General features: G+C 39.8%; 1 long non-coding RNA gene and 1 other non-coding gene across 3 annotated transcripts; both read left to right on the forward strand.

Annotated features, from left to right (window-relative positions):
• The first annotated feature begins 5,204 nt into the window (after positions 1-5,204).
• Positions 5,205-16,792, forward strand: LOC129473435 (uncharacterized). 2 transcript variants are annotated; one of them, XR_008654255.2, is made up of 3 exons: positions 5,205-5,406; positions 14,867-14,955; positions 16,094-16,792. It is a non-coding gene; the product is annotated as an uncharacterized lncRNA (long non-coding RNA). The 2 variants fall into 2 exon arrangements; XR_008654254.2 differs by lacking the exon at positions 5,205-5,406 and adding an exon at positions 14,323-14,414.
• Positions 16,108-16,180, forward strand: TRNAR-UCG (transfer RNA arginine (anticodon UCG)). The gene has a single exon. It is a non-coding gene; the product is annotated as a tRNA-Arg (tRNA).
• Positions 16,793-19,175: the final 2,383 nt, after the last annotated feature.

Raw genomic sequence — 19,175 nt, forward strand, 5'->3', positions numbered from 1 at the left:
TTACTGCTCATATTCTGGAGGCTGGGAAGTCCAAGATCAAGAGGCCAGCAGATTTGGTGTTTGGTGAGAGCCTTTTCCTCATAGATCACACTTCCTATGTGTCCTCACATGATGGAAGAAGCAAACAAGCTCCTCAGGCCTCTTTTATAAGGGCACAAATCCCATTCATGAGAGTGGAGGGATCATGACCTAATCACTTCCCAAAAGCCCCATCTCATAATACCGCCACACTGGGCATTAGATTTCAATATATGAATTTTGTGGGGATGCCAACATTCAAACCATAGCACACATCAAAATTTGAGAACCACTGTTTTTGGGCAGTGATTCTTAACTGTAATGGGTATATGAATCACCTGGGAGTTGTTGAAATGCACATTCTGATTCTTTTGGTCTGGATGGAATTCAAGATTTTGCATTTCTAACAAGTTCTCAAATGGTGTCGACATTTATTTTCCGCAAACTATGCATTGAGTAGCAAGACATGAGGACCCTGAAGTGGGGAGGGTAGTTCAAAGCCAGGAGTAGTGACAAGGCTGCTGCTCAGCAGCAACTGAGGTACCTATTGGCTTTATGCAAAGTTGTCAAGCAAGGTTTCAGATGGGGATGCAGCTGGATGTACAGGGGACAGCAAGGTCTCAGATGGGGATGCAGCTGGATGTATAGGGGACAGCTGCCAAAACAACCTTGTTTTTTATTCCTCTTAGTTAACTGCAATTCCATTTATCATCCTTTCTTCTACTCCTCATCCAAGACACATATCAACAATAGATTTTGTTGACTGAATTTCCACAGTGCCTGCACTAGCCTAGTTTATCAATTTACAAAACTGATACTCATATTTTCCAAACTACAAGCTTAAAAGCCCCAAAATTGAGCATTTTTAAACACAGGGAGATGAAAAAATGTAAAAAGAGGCTGGGTGCAGTGGCTCATGCCTGTTACCAAGGCTCCACTCATTAACTAAAATGCCGTGATTTCTTTTCAAACATTTTTCCCCTGGAGTATGTTGGCAAGAATTAATTATTTTGAGAACAGCCAGTGGAGAAATTTCCTAGAACTCAATTTTGATAAATGTCAGGTTGCTATTCAAGGACTTGTTTTTTCAATGACAAATTGTAGGGTTGGAAAAGAGCCCCAAATCCTCTGTTTCAAAAAGGGATTTAGATTTATTTGAGCATCTCTGAACTCACTGTGTTTGCATGGCTTTGCCCAGCTGCTGTACTTCTTGGGCCAACTATGGTTTGGTAGTATTTTTTTATTTATTTTATTTCATTTCTTTTTTTTTGTTTTTTTCTGAGACGGAGTCTCGCTCTGTCGCTCAGGCTGGAGTGCAGTGGCGGCGTGATCTCGGCTCACTGCAAGCTCCACCTCCTGGGTTCACGCCATTCTCCTGCCTCAGCCTCCCGAGTAGCTGGGACTACAAACGTCCGCCACCAAGCCTGCTAATCTTTTTTTTTCTTTTTTTTTTTTTTAGTAGAGACGGGGTTTCACTGTGTTAGCCAGGATGGTCTCGATCTCCTGACATCAGGTGATCCGCCTGCCTCGGCCTCCTAAAGTGCTGGGATTACAGGCGTGAGCCACCGCGCCTGGCCTTCATTTCATTTTTGAGATGGAGTCTTGCACTCTCACCCTGGCTGGAGTGCAGTGGTGCGATCTCGGATCACTGCAACCTCGTCTTCCTGGATTAAAGTGATTCTCCTGCCTCAGCCTTCTGAGTAGCTGGGATTACAGGTGGGTGCCACCACGCCTGGCTAATTTTTTGTATATTTTAGTAGAGATGGGGTTTCACTATGTTGGCCAGGCTGGTCTTGAACTCCTGACCTCATGATCCGCCCGCTTCAGCCTCCCAAAGTGCTGGGATTACAGGTGTGAGCCATCACCCCTAGCCAGTAGTATTTTTAAAATTGTCTTCTAAGATAGGCCATTGATAATATTCAGTCATATCCTGTACCTCATTTGGGTATCCAGGTGGCTGTTGTCCAACCAGATTTTAGCATTTTCCCCCAAATCTTCCATGTCATGCTCTAATTAATTAATAAAAATAGGAACCACAATGCCACTCCCATTTGTATTGGCATCTGTAATTCTAGAGTATTATAAAAAGATCTGAGCCAAGAAGAGTCTTTGTAAAGAAAATCCTAACATCCTGTAGGATCTGGGCTCCTTCCTTTATTTCTCTGATTTCATCTTCTATCCTACCCTCCTTTACTCCACCCCAACCTCATTGTCTCTTTGGGGTTCCTTGGACACTGCAGGCTCATTCTTGCTTCAGAGCATCCTCACTTTTCTTCCCTCTGCCTAGAATGCTCTTTTCTTAGATATCTTCATGGCTGGCTCCTCTATTTTTTTCAGTCTTTATTCAAAAAATCATCTAAATGAGGCTTTTCCTCATTTAGATAAAATTTCCTCATTTAGATAAAACCACACTAGATAAAATTTCAAACCTCTCAGCATATCTTATTCCTCTTTTCTGCCTTTTCTCATTAGAATTTATTATTATTTAACATAATATATTTCATTTTTATCTGATTTACTTATTCTGTCTTCTTCACTAGAATATCAGCTCCATGAAGGCAGGAAATATATCATTCATTTCACCCTACTATTGTATCTTTAATGTCTAGAAAAATGTCCAGCACATAGTTGGTGCTCAATAACATTTACTACTGAATGAATATATTAAATGAAAAAGTAAGGTACAGAGAAGTGTAAATAGCACTCTATCATTTGTGTAAACATGGGGAAGATAATATACACATGTTTGAATTTATATGCCAAAAATTGCCCTGTAAGGAGACACCTGAACCTGATACTAGTCATCTGAGGTTTTAAGAACCCAGGACTGGCAAGGGCACTGGGGTGGGGGAGAGAGGAAGACATTTTACTGACTATTGTTTTACATTAAAAAAAATTATAAACTATGTCATATTATCTATTCAAAACATTAAAGTTAAAAACAATAAGAAAGAAAATAATTTCCCTGGCCAGGTGTGGTGGCTCATGCCTGTAATTCCAGCACTTTGGGAGGCCGAAGCAGGAAGATCACTTGAGCCCAGGAGTTCAAGAGCAGCCTAGGCAATACAGTGAGACTCTGTCTCAACAAAAAATTTAAAAATTAGCCCAGCGTGTGTAAACCCAGCACTTTGTGAGGCCGAGGCAGGTGGACTGCTTGAGGTCAGGAGTTTTCAAGACCAGCCTGACCAACATGGTGAAACCTCGTGTCTACTAAAAATGCAAAAATAAGCCCAGCGCAGTGGCGGGTGCCTGTATTCCCAGCTACTCGGGAGGCTGAGGCAGGAGAATCGCTTGAACTCGGGAGGCGGAGATTGCAGTGAGCTGATATCATGCCACTACACTCTAGCCTGGATGACAGAGTGAGACTCTGTCTCAAAAAAAAAAAGAAAAGAGAAAAAAATTAGCCCAGCATGATGGTGAGTGCCTGTGGTCCCACCTACTTAGGAGGCTGTGGTGGAAGGATCGCCACTGCACTCCTACCTGGGAGACAGAGTGAGACTCTGTCTCAAAAAAAAAAAACAAAAGAAGAAAAAAAAGAAAGAAAATAATTTCCCTTTGGACTCAATATAGGACCCTCTGATATGTAAGAGAGGAAGAGATTGTAATAGATTATTTCCCTTTGAATTTTTAAAATGTATACATAATAGATGCACCTGTTTTCAGGATACATGTGATAATTTCATGCCATTCATATAATTGGTAAAGATCAAATCAGTGTATCAATTAATTATTTTAGAAAATATGTTCCAGGAAATTTTTTAGTAATCTCATAGCAATAAGAGTGCCAGGAGCAGCACAAATGAGAAGATAAATCTAAGCAACCACATCACCTCACTTTCTATGTCTCAGGTAAGCATCGGTTCCTGAGACATTGGCTGAAGGCTGTGGTGAGGACCTCTTTGACAGTCTTGTTTATTTACTCCCAGAGTGTGGGAGAACTAGGGTCATGCTTGCTCAGGAGGAAAAAAGAACAGCACATTATCCTCACAGGGCAGGCCAGCTGATTCAGAGGTCGTTTTTGCCAGCTCCTGTGTGTTTCATCTGAAAAGGGGGTGGCATATCAGCAAGACAACTCTCTTTCATAAGCTACTTTCTTTCATTTCACTCTAAAATTACTGATCAACTATGATGCACAAGAAGAGGACTTCATCTCCATGGGCATCAAATAAAAGAGAAAATGATTCTATCCTTTGTAGAGTTAAGGAGCTGAACTAAGATAACTCACATTCACTACACTGTGGCTATATTCTCAGAAGGAGGCTGAAAGACTCCTTCTACGGACTTGATTCTGATCCAAAGTCAGAACATTTTCCATCAAGCTGTATGGACCCATACTAATCACTTCAACTTTCTACTTTATTTCTTTTGCCCTCCCTTTCATTTTTCCTTCTCTCCCAGCTTCCTGCTCTGTTATCCACTACTTAATTTAATCAGTTAAGATCTAGCCAGAAGGCAGAAACCTCATGGCAATTTGAACAAGAAATGTTCAACTTAAAGAATTATTAACTAGTAGCAGGACACTGTCTAGTAAGAGTAGAGAACTCTCCGGAGCAGCCACTGCCTCTAGGCCTGAGGCAGAGCATCCAAGACAGGAACAAAGCGGAAGAAGCACTTCCCACTGCCATTGGCTGAAAAGTTCTCTGTGCCATAGGCTGGAGCTGGCATGCAGGCAATCACCCATTATTAGAGTGTGGAATGAGCTCTCTGGGGAGCCGCCTGCTAGGGCTTGTGTAAGGTTCGTTGGAAAGTCGTCAGGCGGGAGTTTCACAAACTCGCTGGGCATGGTCACCCTGGGTGTCCCACAGCCCCACCGCACACAGCAGTGTTATTGACCTGGTTTGTTCTGTCCACGCACAGAAAATCAATCACTGTGATTAGCAGTTTGCGCAAAAGAGAAAAGATTTATTCACAGGGCAGCCCAGGGAGAAGGCAGAAGAGCAGCTCTCAGATCCGTTTCCCGAAAGAGAAGCCTTAGGGATAATTACGAGTTAGGGAAGTGGGGTGGTCTAAGGTATGGGGAAAAGTGATTGGCAGTTAGGGAAAATGAAGTAACAGGTTCGTTCTGCGCAAAAGTTCATGGTATTGCATTGGACATAATGTACAGAAAATGGCGGTGTTAGTATGATCTGAGGGTGGAGTTTTTGGCCACCTCTTGGGCACTTGCGCAGGTCCAGTTGAAAGGTCGGTGGTCTCAACCGGTTTAAACTGGACAGGAGTTGCTCCAGGTTACTGAAAAACAACTGAAGCGACCGTTACCATGGTGCCTTATAGACGTTATCTACAAGGTCGCCGGTAAGGGTTAAGTTCTAATGTTCAGCGGAGCGGCCCTCAGCTTCACAGGGGAAAAAAAATCACAAAAAGACAGCGGCCAAAAGCAAGCAGGGCAGGGTAAGTTTGGCATACCCGATCAGATTAACACCTTGGTTTCAGCAGGAACAAGCAGAAAAATCATGGGGTCCGGAGGCCCCTTCCTCTTGCAGTGTACTCCCGTAGCACAGCTTAAACATTACTATTTGGCCAAATAGAAATGTTTTCAGGGTCCACCTCCAGTATCACAGAGCAGGGCAAGGAAGGGGCGATTTGGAGCTGGCAGCCAATACATTGATAACTGGGCACACTGTCTTTCCCTTTGTTGCTCTTTCCTCCCTTTTCTTTCTGTCTCATCCCTCTCGCCCTCACTTTGTTCTCTCTTTCCCTCCTTCTCTGTGTAGCTTCCCGCCTTCTCCTTCTTCTCTCCCTTGCGCTCTGGCTCCAGTCATCGCTCTCACTATCCCTCTATGTCCTTTTCTTTCACTGTCTCACCTTCTTTTCCTTTACCTCCCTCTCTCTTCGTTTTCCACTTTGATATCAAAACTTTGTGTTTCACCTTGACTCTCCTCCTCTTTTTTCTATATGAGCTTACTGAATTAAATGATAATCTATTGCGCTTCACCTATTCAACCCTCCTCTCCTCCCCACAAACTCCTGGCAATCAAGAATCATTTAACTATCTCTGTAGTTTTGCCTTTTCAGAAGGTCAGTGTCATATAATTGGAATCATAGTCCGTAAGCTGTTCAGGCTGACTTTTTTTTCACTTAGCAATATGCACATAAGGTTTATCCATGCCTTTTCACGGTTTTATGGCGCATTTTAAATTTCTGTATAAAATTCCAAGGCATGAATGTACTACAGCTTGTAAATATATTTGCCCATTGAAGGACATCTTAGATGCTTCCAGTTTTTGAAGAATACTATGAATGTTATGAATAAAGCTACTATAAACATTCATGTATAGGCATTTCGTGTGGACAAGAGTTTTCAAATCAGATGGGCAAATACCTATCTAGGACTGTCCTTTTTTCCAATGAATTATATTTGCTCCTTTGTCAATGATCACGTGGCTATATTTGTGTGGGTCTATTTCTGGAGTCTCTATTCTCTTGTTCTACGTGTCTGTTCTTTTACCAATACCACACCGTCTTGATTACTGTAGTTTTACAGTAATTCTTGAAGTCTGGTAATGTGAGTCTTCTTACTTTTTTATTCTTCAATATTGTGCAGAATCTTTAAGAGCTAAAGAGAATGATTTACCAAACAAATCTTTGTTTCACTTATTTTCAATTTTACTTTTGAACATTGGAGTTTCTGTAAAGCTCCCAAAGATGAGACAGGAATCCACATAGGTGACTTCCTGGTGTTTACCCAACTCAGCAACAGGAGGTGTGGACAGCGGCGATGGGGAATTCAGCTCCATGGGATAGGGCAGAGGTCGGAGTGGGGAGGACAAGGAAAGCTGTCTCACTATTGTCCTATTCAAGTGGTACCTATGCATCAGGAAAAACATCTAGGACACCTTGTGCCTTAGAACTGCAACTGTTTTTCCTCTTCCTTCTCTTTGTCTTATCTCCTTGTGTCAGAATTTTTTTCTTTCTGCCCACTACCATTTCCTCAAACTGTGACAGCTTAACAAATATGACAAAGCTAGTTTATACATGACAAATTAATGTTCCTATACCAAAGTTCTTTAAAACATTTCAATTTGAAACCTCATCTCTTTTCTCATAAACCCAGATTCATCTTTATAACTTTGTTTGCTTATAATCAATATATTTATTGCTAGAGCTGGAAGGTGACCTATAAGTCAGTTATTTTAATATCATCATTGCATAATTGATAAAACAGAAATAATGTTAACTGCTCAATGGTATCATCTCCTGTCATATTAAATGGAATATATCACTCAAAAGAATATGTGTTTGTGTGTGTGTGTGTATTACATAGGTAACACTTGCTTATTCTTCCCTAAATCCACAGCATGTCTCTCTAGGGCCACTCTTTTAGAGGCAACCATATTCAGCAGTTCCTTGGTTTTCCTCTCTGAGATTTTTAATTTATATATTAAAAAGTATCTAGGTATATATAAGCTCCTAAAAGATCCTGCTTATTGCTTAAGAAGATAAAAGTGGAAGGGCTCACACTACCTGACTTCAAAACTTATCATAAAGCTACAGGTAGAAAGTTAGGTCACTGATTTGACATCTTTCTTCTTTTTTGATACAGGCATTTACAGCTATAAATTTTCTTCCAAGCACTGCTTTATCTGCATCCTATAAGTTTTTGTATGTTGTGTCTCCATTTTTATTCATCTCAAAGTATTTTCTGGTTTCCTTTGGTATTTCTTATTTGACCCACTGGTTATACAAGAGTGTTGCTTAATTTCCACATATTTTTGTGTTTTGCACATTTTTTCCCTGCCATTGATTTATAATTCCATTACATTATGGTAAGAGAAAATACATCGCATCATTTTCACCCTTTTAATTTTTTGAGGTTTGTTTTATGGCCTGGAATGTGGTCCTCATGGCGAATGTTTCATGTGTGCTTGAGAGGAATATATCTTCTGTTCTAGGCAACTCAACAGGAGAATGTCTGTACCTGCCAAAATCAGTCTATAAGATTGGAAGAAGTTTTTCTTCCTTCAAATGCACAGACACCAATGCAACGCCACACAGATTGTGAAGAATTAGTCAAACATGATTTCACTGAAGAAAACTATTAATGCTTCAGTAACTGAACTGTAAGAAATAAAGATCTACACATTACTTGATAGTAACTGAACTGTAAGAAATAAAGATCTACACATTACTTGATAAAGAATTCAAAATAATCATCTGAAACAAGCTCAATAAGCTATAAAAGAATGTATATAGACAACTAAATAAAAATGAGGAAAACAATGCATGAACAAAAGGAGAAGTTTAATAACTAGAAACCATGAAAAGGAACCTAACAGAAATACTGCAGCTGTAGAATACAATGACAGAACAGAAAAATTAAATCAAGGATTTCAATAGCAAACTCAATCATGCAGAAGAAAGAATCAGTGAACTTGAAGACAGATTATTTGAAATTTTCCAACTAGAGGAATTTCTTGATCCGTTTTATGTTGCTATAACAGAATATCACAGACTGAGTATTTTATAAAGAAAGGAAATTTTTTTCTTACAATTCTGGCAACCGGTAAATCCGAGATTGAGGGTGCCATATCTGGCATGGGCCATTGGGCTGCATTATCTCATGGCAGAAGGCAGAAGGGCAAAAGAGTATGCACGTGAATGACAGAGAGTCAAACTCAACTTTTATAACAAATTTACTCTTACCATAATGAGCCCACTCTTGCAATAATGAGCCTACTCCTGTGATAATGACACTCATTCATTCATGAGGGCAGAGCCCTAAGACCTAATCGCCTTTTAAAGGATCCATCTCTCAACAGTATTGCACTGGGAACTTAAGTTCCCAACATGTGAACTTTAGGGGACACATTCAAACCATAGCATTCCACCCCTGAATTTCAAAATTTATGTCCTTCTCACATGCAAAACACATTCACTCTATCCCAATAGCTCTAAGATCTTAACTCCTTCCAGCACCAACACAAAACTCCAAAGTATCATCTAAACAAGATATGGGTGAGACTCAAGGCATGATTCATCTTGAGGCAAATTTCCTACAACTGTGAGCCTATGAAATCAAAACAAGTAATCTGCTTCCAAAATACAATGGTGGCCCGGGTGTAAGATAGATGTTCCCATTCCAAAAGGGAGAAATAGTCAAAAATAAAAGAATAACTAATGCCAAGTAAGTCTAAAACCCAACAGGAAGAGCACATTAAGTATTAAAGCTCCAGAATTCTCTTCCTTGACTCCATGTCCCTCCATCTGGGCACAGTCGGGTGGTGGTTAGGTCCCAAGGCCTTGGGCTGCCCCACCCCTATGGTTTTGCTGGGTGCAGGCCATGTCACAGCTCTCACATGTTGGAGTCTCATGCTTGAAGCTCTCCCAGGCTGGAGTTACATGCTGGTTGCTCTACACCTCTAGGGTCTTGGAGGCAGTCCTGATCCCACAGCTCCACTAGGCTTTGATCTAGTGGGAACTCTCTTTGGTGGCTCTAACCCTACAACAAGTTTCTGTCTGGGCCCCCAGGCTGCCCATTTGAAATCTGGGTGGAGGCCCAACATCTCTTGCACTATGCATGTCTGCAGAATCAACAACATGTAGACATCACCAAGGCTTACCATTGCACCCTCCAGAGCCATGGCTGGAGCATCCAAGGAGCTCTGTGCCAGAGTGTGGCAAGCAGAGTCCTGAAGCAGCCCTGGGCAGCAAATGCTGAAGTCTCCAGAGCACCTCTCTGGAAATTTTGCCCTCAATTCCCTGCTCTGGGCCTATAATGGGAGGACAGACTCTTCCACATGTTGGGAAGACAGCACATCCCAACTTCATAGGAAGGAAAGCTCTTGTGCTCTGGACCCTTTCAGATCACACCCTGTTTATCTCTTTATCTGGCTGTTCGTTTGCATCCTTTATTATATCCTTAATAATCAACCTGTAAACTAAGTGTTTCCTTGAGTTCTGTGAGCTGCTGTAGCAAATTAATCAAACTCAAAGAGGGGGTCTTGGGAGCCCTAACTTGAACCTGGTTGGTCAGAAGTTCTGGAGGCCCAGACTTGTGGCTTGTGTCTGAAATGGGGGCAGTTTTGTGAAACTGAGCTCTCAACCTGTGGGAGCTGAAACTATTTCCAGGTGGATAATGTCAGAATTGAACTGGGTTGGAGGATGCTGAGTTGGTTTCTGCTACAAAATTGATTGCTTGTTTGGTGTGTGGGGAACACCCCCCTACACACAAACATTTGGTCACAAAAGACGTTGGTTGGTGTTGAGGCTGCTGGGTGAGAGAATAGAAAAAAACAACACTTTGAGTGTGTTTTTTTTCCACTGACAAATACAAAGGATTGTAATCCACTACTATCAATAATTATATGCCAACAAATTGGATAACTTAGAAGAAATGGATAATTCTTAGAAACATACAATCTACCAAGACTGAATCATGAAAAAATAGAAAATTTGAACAGACCAATAACAAGTAAAGAGGTTGAAGTAGCAATCAAAACCTCCCAACACAGAAAATCCCAAGACCTTATGGCTGCACTGCTGAATCCTACCAAACATTTAAAGAACTGGTACCAATCCTTCTCAAACTCTTCCAAAAACTCAAAGAGGGGAAAATACTTCCAAACTATTTCTATGAGGTCAGCATTGCTCTGATACCAAAGCTAGACAAGGACATTACAAGAAAATTGTAGGCCAATATCCTTGATGAAAATAGATGCCCAAATCCTCAATAAAATAGCAGCAAACTGAATCCAACAGTACATTAAAAGGATCATGTGCCATGATCAAGTGGAATTTATCCCTGGAGTGCAAAGGTAGTTCAACATATACAAATCAATGAATGTGATATATCACATTAATGGAATAAAGGATAAAATAATATGATAATTTCAATAAATGTAGAAAAAGTATTTCACAAGATTCAACAACTTGCATGATAAAAACTCTCAGTAAATTAGGTATAGAAGGAATGTACCTCACCATAACAAAGGCTATATATGATAAGCCCAGAGCTAACAAACTCAATAGTGAAAATCTGATTTTCCTCTAACATCAGGAACAAGCTGAGGAGGCCCACTCTCACCATTTCTATTCAATATAGTACTGGAAGTCCTAGCCAAAACAATTGGGCAAGAAAAAAGAAATAAGATATCCAAATCTGAAAGGAAGAAGTTAAATTGTATCTGCAGATGACATGATCTTAGTATTGTTTTTTATTTCAATAGGTTTTTGGGGAACAGATGGTCTTTGGTTACATGGATAAGTTCTTTAGTGATGATTTCTGAGATTTTAGTGCATCCATCACCCAAGCAGTGTACACTGTACCCAATGTGTAGACTTTTATCCCTTACCCTCCCCCCACACCTCGTGAGTCCCCAAAGTCCATTATATCATTCTTATGCTTTTGCATCTTCACTTAGCTCCCACTTATAAGTGACAACACATGATGGTTGGTTTTCCATTCCTGAGTTACTTCACTTAGAATAATGGTCTCCAACTTAATCCAGGTTGCTGCGAATGCCATTATTTCATTCCTTTTTATGGCTGAGTAGTATTCCATGGTGTATATTTAATACATAACACATTTTCTTTATCCATTTGTTGATTAATGGGCACTTGGGCTGGTTCCATATTTTTGCAATTGCAAATTGGGCAGCTATAAACATGTGTATGCAAGTGTCTTATTCATATAATGACTTACTTTCCTCTGGGTAGATACCCAGTAGTGGGATTACTGGATCAAATGATAGATCTACTTTTAGTTCTTTAAATAATTTGCATACTATTTTCCATATTGGCTGTGCTAGTTTACATTCCCACCAGCAGTGTAAAAGTATTCCCTTTTCACCACATCATCGCCAACATATATTATTTTTTATTTTTTTTATTATGGCCGTTCTTGTAGCAGTAAGGTGGTATCACATTGTGGTTTTGATTTGCATTTCCCTGATTACTAGTGATGTTGAGCATTTTTCAAGTTTGTTGGCCATTTGTATATCTTCTTTTGAAAATTGTCTATTCATGTCCTTAGCCCACTTTTTGATGGGATTATTTGTTTTTTCTTGCTGATTTGTTTGAGTTCCTCGTAGATTCTGGATATTAGTCCTTTGTTGGATATATAGTTTGCAAAGATTTTCTCCCACTCTGTGGGTTGTTGGTTTACTCTGCTGATTACTTCTCTTGCTGTGCAGAAGCTTTTTGGTTTATTTATCTTTGTTTTTGTTGCATTTGCTTTTGGGTTCTTGGTGATGAACTCTTTGCCTAAGCCAATGTCTAGAAGGGTTTCTCTGATGCTGTCTTGTAGCATTTTAATGGTTTCTGGTCTTAGATTTAAGCTTTTGATTCATCTCGAGTTGATTTTTGTATGCATGATCTTATATATAGAAAACCCTAAATACCCCACCAAAAAAACTGTTAAAACTAATAAATGAATTCAGTAAAGTTGCAGAGTACAAAATCAACATGCAAAAATCAGTTGCATTTCTATACACCAACAATGAACACTATCCAAAAAGGAAATTAAGAATCCCATTTACAATAGCATCAAAAAGAATAAATGCTTAGGAACAAATTTAACCAACTATTGACATTGATGAAATTAATTGGTGAAGACGCAAATACATGAAAAGATATTTCATGTTCATGGATTGGAAGAATTAATAATGTTAAAATGTCCACACTACCAAAAGTGATCCATAGATTAAATACACTTTCTTATACACTGACCTAAATGTGAGGCAGATAGATCAAAGAGAATAATGGGTTTTGAAAGCTGTCAGCACACATTAAAAATCGATTTATTCTCTTTATTTTAATACCCAGTAAAACTTGTGCACACATATGCCAAAAAAAAAAAAAGCAAGTCCAAGAGTTTTCCTACAGGTGCGGTTTATAATATCCCCAAACTGGAAACAACCCAAACATCCATCACCAGCAGAACGGGTAAACAAACATAAAAAATTGGTATATTCATATTGCGGAATATATACACAGCAGTGAGAAAGAACAATTGTTAAATGCAACAACATGGATGAATTTCACATATTCCTGCATAAAAGAAGCCAGGCATAAGAGAGTATTTATTATATAATCCTATTTATATGGAGTATGAAAATATGCAAAATTCAAAGATGATGTTAGATGTCAAGAAAGTGGTTACCCTTATGGAGAACGTGATTAAGAGGGGGCATGAGAGTGGTTTCTGGAGGGACTGATAATTTTCTATCTCTTGACACAGCTCAAGTGACAAAATTTAGTTCTGGGATCTATTTGATGGAAACAGTGGCAATACATTGAAACAGAAGATCTGAGTGGGAGTTCAAAGATATATTCTCTTCATATACATTCAATGATCTATATATACTTGCATTTGGGCACTTTTCTGTATGTTTCTTATATTGCAATTAAAAATTTTCTTAAAAAATATGAAGTCACATTAAGAAAGACAGCATTATCATTATTTTAGAAACTCCATTTACCCCACTCTATAGTATACCTCTCTCATTCTCATGCTGAGATAACCACTATAATAATGTTTGAAATAATCATTCTCTTGCTCTTATTTGTTAGCTTCACTAATTATATTTGTATCCATAAACAATAGATATTTTAGGATGCTTAGTTTGTAGTTTCTATAAATGAAATTATGCCATATTTTTGTGTTTTTTTGTTATTGAAATATCAAAATATCTCATTTCCTGTGACTTCTAGGTTTTTCTGCATTGCATGTCCTTGCTTTTGTAAATTGTTACAGCTATCAAGGGAAAATGTGTTGAGACTCTTAATAATTATAATAATTTAATTTTAAATTTGTTAATTTTTTACACAAACAAACTGTTAAAGAAAAAACAGAAAGAAAAGATAGTTCTGTTTCTTCCTAAGAATTATAACTTTTTTACTTTCCTTATGTCTGGGAAGGAATGGAAGTCGCAATTCCTGGTATACCATTTGTAGTCCCAATCTCAAGTAAAGTGTTTTAAACTTTTTACCTTTGAGAATTGTTTTTCTGTAGATTATTTTTATCTTTTAAAAATTAAGTAAAAGAAATTTCCTTCTATTTCTAGATTGTTAACAGTTGCATTGTGAGCAGACAGTGAAATTTATCCAATGTTTTTCTGCCTCTTTTGAGGTGAACATATTTTTTTCCTTTAATTTCTTAATGTACTGAATCATAACACTGTTCTTCTCACGTTAAATTGACATCCTGATTTTGGTATAAATCTGGATTTGTTATGATTTTTTAAACATTGGTGGATTCAGCTTTTTTTTTTTTGATTTCTGATTTTATGTTCATGAATGAGATTGACCTATGATTTTTCTTTCTCTCATTGTCTTTTTTCTGGTTTGGTATTAGGATGAAGGTGAAAATGAGGTGAAAAGTCTTCCCTCTGTCACTATGTTTGGAAAAGTTTGTATCCAATTGAAATTATTCTCCCTGGATTGTTTTGAAGAACTTTCAGGTGAAAATATCTGGGTTTAGGACTTTCTCTGTAGGACAATTTTTGACTATTCAATTTATGTAACAGTTACCTGTTATTTCCTCTTGAATCGAATTTCATAATTGATAACTTTTGCAGAATTTACTGTTTAAATTTTCAAATTAATTGGGTAACATTTTTTATACCATTGCATATACTGTGGATCACCTATTTGGCTTTTTTTTTTTTAAGAGAGAAGAGAGAGAGGTTCGCTATGTTGCCCAGGATGGTCTCAAACCCCTGGCCTTAGGCAATCCCCCCCGCCACCCGCCAACTCCCCCCTCCAACTTCTCCCTCCAACTCTCCCCTCCACTCCCCCACCCCCCTACCGCGTCTTGGCCTCCCAAAGTGTGGGGATTACGGACGTGAGCCACAACGTGCAGCCTCTTTCTGCACTTTTTTTCTTTTAAAACTAATTCTTTCTCATCTTTTAGGTCTCAGAGTAAGTTTGCTTCCTAGGTGTTCACTGAAGCCCTTCAGGCTGGGTTAAGAACAGATCCCTGCAAGCTGACACTTTGACCAGGTGGGTGAGAGAATCCGGGTGGTGCTTTCGTGGAGGGCAAGAGAAAGAGAGCGCAGCCTCCTCAGGGTGCAGTTGCTGAATAGAAGAGCTTTTCGTTAAATAAATATTTCTCCAGCCCTTCTGGAATATGAAAAATCTGTGTAGCAGACTTTGAGAGAGCCGGAAGCCAGGATGAAGAGGCAGGTCCCATAGAGACTCAAATCAGGCTCTCCAAGAGTTCCCAGTAATGGGGAATGAGACCACCATATGCATCCTGTTGCTTTCACCACGCCTCCGGCACTCACAGAAGGGGGCCCACACAGGCGTCGTTCTTTCCGGGGGCAGGCCTCGCGCGCGCCTTTCCTTCCTGTGTGTTTCCCACCGGCACATCACTAGCGGGAGGTCAGAATCCTGCGAGTCAAGGATGGCTGGGTCAAATGAAGAACTGAAATGAAAATACACAACCACTACGAAGTGGTTCGAACCGCAACTTTTCGGGCCTAAAGCCCGGCTCCTGCCCCCTCTACCACACAGCGCCACCACCGAGTGGTTGCGCAAGATGATAGGCATTTTCTACATTATTCTCCAAGTGCCCGCTATACTCTTGGGCTTTTAACAAACGTCTCACTAGAGAGTATTCAGCAGGGTCTAGTTTTGGTTACCAAGCGGAGCCAGGCCTAGGAAGATGCCTCTATTTAATGCTAATTGCAGCTGTTGCAGCTGAATTGGACGCCAAGCTGAGAAGGTCGCCTGAGGGGTCTTTCTCGTTCACCTGGTGATTTTCATTTATTTCCAGAGGCTCTCTATGCTGAATGCAAGCTGATCATGCGTAGTAGTGATTATAGAGAGACGTTCAATCCTTTTTCCCTTTCTTTACAACTTTTTGTCACCAGCTGAGAGAAGCAACGTGGTGCATGTGCAAAATTTGGTGTAACATTTGGTGTCAAGTTAAGGGTAGGAGTTTGGAGAAAATCGAAATACTCACTTTGCATTACCTTGTTATTGTGTGACACTGGCAAGTTATTTAGCTTTTGTATTACTTACACTATCTTTGAAATTAGGTTAACAACAGAAATCATGTCATATAAGTAGAACCATACAATAGATATAAAATCCAGGTTAATAGCCAATCTTACAACATTTCTTAAATTTTTTGCAGTTGCAAAGGCGTAGGACCACGTGGCCTAATGGATAAGGCGTCTGACTTCGGATCAGAAGATTGAGGGTTCGAATCCCTTCGTGGTTGATTCTCCATTTTTCACTCTCAAGCAACACTGCACAACCTCCCACACCACCAAATTGTAGCATCCAATTAATTTCGGAAAGTGAACGTGAATTCTCTGCAGTCCTTTCCCGTGGAAATGGGAAGTTGCATCACACACCTCTTTGGAGTTGCGAGTGATTCAGGTGGGGCCAGCACACCACCTTTCAGCTGTTTGTACTTTGGAGGAAGCGCTTGGCCAGGCTGGCACACAGCTGCCTGGAGTCCGGGGTGGGATGGGGAAAGCGTGCGCCCTGGTCCAGGAGTATCCTCTTCCCGCCTGTTGAATGGGCTCAGTGAACTCAGTTGAGTGCATCTTAAGGAGCTTTATTCACCTGGTCCCGCAGGGGGCGACCATCACGTTTCCTCTGGTCCTCAGTAGGCGCTCGGTTACAAGTTTGACTCGCAGACACACAGTTTAAATATCAGTTTAAACATCAGTTTAAATCAGTTAAATATCAGTTAAATATTTAAATCAGTTAAATATCAGTTTAAATATCGCCCCCTTTCTAAAATTTAGAGGAGCCGAAGAAACACACGTCTTAAAACCTGCTCATGATTCAAGTGGACGTGGTCGTTGAACGGAAGCGTTCTTTCTCTGCCAGACCCCGCTCCTGGGTTCTCCCTCACGTCGCGGGGCGAATTAGACTGTCCGCAATATCTGAGGAACTAAGGTGTTAACAGAGACCTGAAAACAGGAGAAGATGCGAGCCAGGAAAAGATCTTGAAGAAGAGGAAGCAGCTTCTCCAAAAGGCGAAAGACAGCCTTTGTAATGCCCTTTATAATAAACCAGTGAAAGTAAAAACAATTGTCTGGTCAGGAAGATATAAAAAATAGAACAAAAAAAATTAAACCAGTAAACGTTAAAACAAAACAAAAGGGGAAAGAATCTGGCCAAATACATTTGGATACTTTTATGAAATGGAGAAATTATTAGGACGACATGACTTATTAAGTACGATTCAAGAAGGAATAGCAATAATGAATAGTCAAACTACGAAATAAATTGAAAAAGTTGTCAAACATCTTCCTACGGAGAAAACCCCATGTCACATCACTTACCCAGGGTTTATGAGGTCAGGAGACCGAGACCATCCTGGCCAATATGGTGAAACCCTGTCTCTACTAAAAATAGAAAAAATTAGCTAGCTGGGCGTGGTGGCGGGCCCCTGTAATCTCAGCTACTGGGGAGGCTGACGCAGGAGAATCGCTTGAACCCGGGAGGCGGAGGCTGCAGTGAGCCGAGATTGCACAACTGCACTCCACCCTGGCGACAGAGCGAGACTCCGTCTCAAAACAAAAACAAACAAACAAAAAATCCAACAAGACACGATCTCCTCCATAGTATAGAAAAAAGAAAAAAGAGGGAAAAGACCCACAACTATACTTGCAGAATGGCATCATGATATTTTTCCAGATAACGTACTCTGAACAGTTTTATTGAGGCATAATTCCCATGCAATAAACTGCACAAGTTTAAACTATGTGTAAGTTTTACACTTATATGCAATCATATATGTGTAATGTGTAATCATGAAACGACCAGTACAATAAAGATAATGAACATAGACATCACCCCCAAAAGCTTCCTCCTGCCCTCTTGTAAGCCCTGTTCCCCTCTTACAACCAGATATGCTTTCCATCATTACATGTTCATAGTTTTCAGAATTTCATGTGAGTGGGATCATACAGTATGGACTCTTAAAAAAATTCTTTCATTCATTATTTTGAGGCTCAAGCAATTCTCTTGCCTCAGTCTCCCGAATAGCTGGGACTACAGGCACCCACCACCGTGCCCAGATAAGTTTGTATTTTTAGTAGAAACAGGGTTTTACCATGCTGGCCAGGCTGGCCTCGAACTCCTGACCTCGTGATCCACCCGCCTCAGCCTCCCAAAGTGCTGAGATTACAGGCGTGAACCACTATGGCCAGCACTTTGCCAGAGACTTTTAAATGGTTGATTTGAAAGAAATAATTTTCACCAGTTTCACTTGGGAGCTGGTCTGCAGGGCTCTTTTCACTTCATGTTGAAAGTCAATCTCTGGAGGTACCTCTCATACATTACTCATCCCTGCGTATATATTTCCCCTCCCTCATCCTTCCTACTTAATTTCATCATAATTCTAAATTCAGGATTTATTGATTATAAAAAATTATTCACAGATGTGCCATGTAGTACTATGATTATATTTCTTATGTGCCTTTTAGTTTTCTGCAAAGTTATTAACTGCCTTTTACTTTTTCTTTTATCTTTTATGATCATGTAACCAATTCATTCTCAATTGATTTTCCTTGAATTTAAGCAACTCTCAATATGGTGAAATACCTCAAAGAACCTATCAATTTTAATATTTTCCTTAGTGGTCTCCTCTCTGGAGACTTCGTCCCCCTGCTTCAATCTGGACTGGTTGTTCTCTAGGCATGTTACACAGGTGTCTTCTTGGGGCTTTTCTTCCACCAACCTGGGATATACTTTGCCTTCTTCCTGTTTTGGACCCCTATGTTTTCCTTTTTTTAGTGTTGTACCATTTTGATGGAGAATAACCTCTAGGAACTTTCTGAGAGAATGACTCTGTCTATAAATGGCTTTATAACCTACTCAGTTTTGATTGATAGTTTGACTAATAAATTAGACAGGAAATTCTTTCTGTCATAATTTATGACATTGTTCAATTGTCATTTTCAACTCTTTCTTCTATCAAAGGAAACATTTCTAAATAAAATACACAGATGCTGCTTTCTGTTCAGATTTAGTTTAAAATCCAAAGCAAAAAAAAAAAAATTTTTTTGCCTGATTCTGCTATCTTGCCTGGTGGGAAGGTACTCAGGAGTTGCTGGAAAAGAAAACTGTATACTCCGCTTCTAGCCACCATGATGACAAGTATGTCAAACATAAGAATTGTCTGTTACGGAATTTTCTTGAAAACATATTAGGCAAACTGGAAACAAGCTACCAAGTATGACTGTCTGGCATCTCTA

The sequence above is a fragment of the Symphalangus syndactylus genome, chromosome 23 (genome assembly GCF_028878055.3).
Source record: "Symphalangus syndactylus isolate Jambi chromosome 23, NHGRI_mSymSyn1-v2.1_pri, whole genome shotgun sequence".
Taxonomy (NCBI): Eukaryota; Metazoa; Chordata; class Mammalia; order Primates; family Hylobatidae; genus Symphalangus; species Symphalangus syndactylus.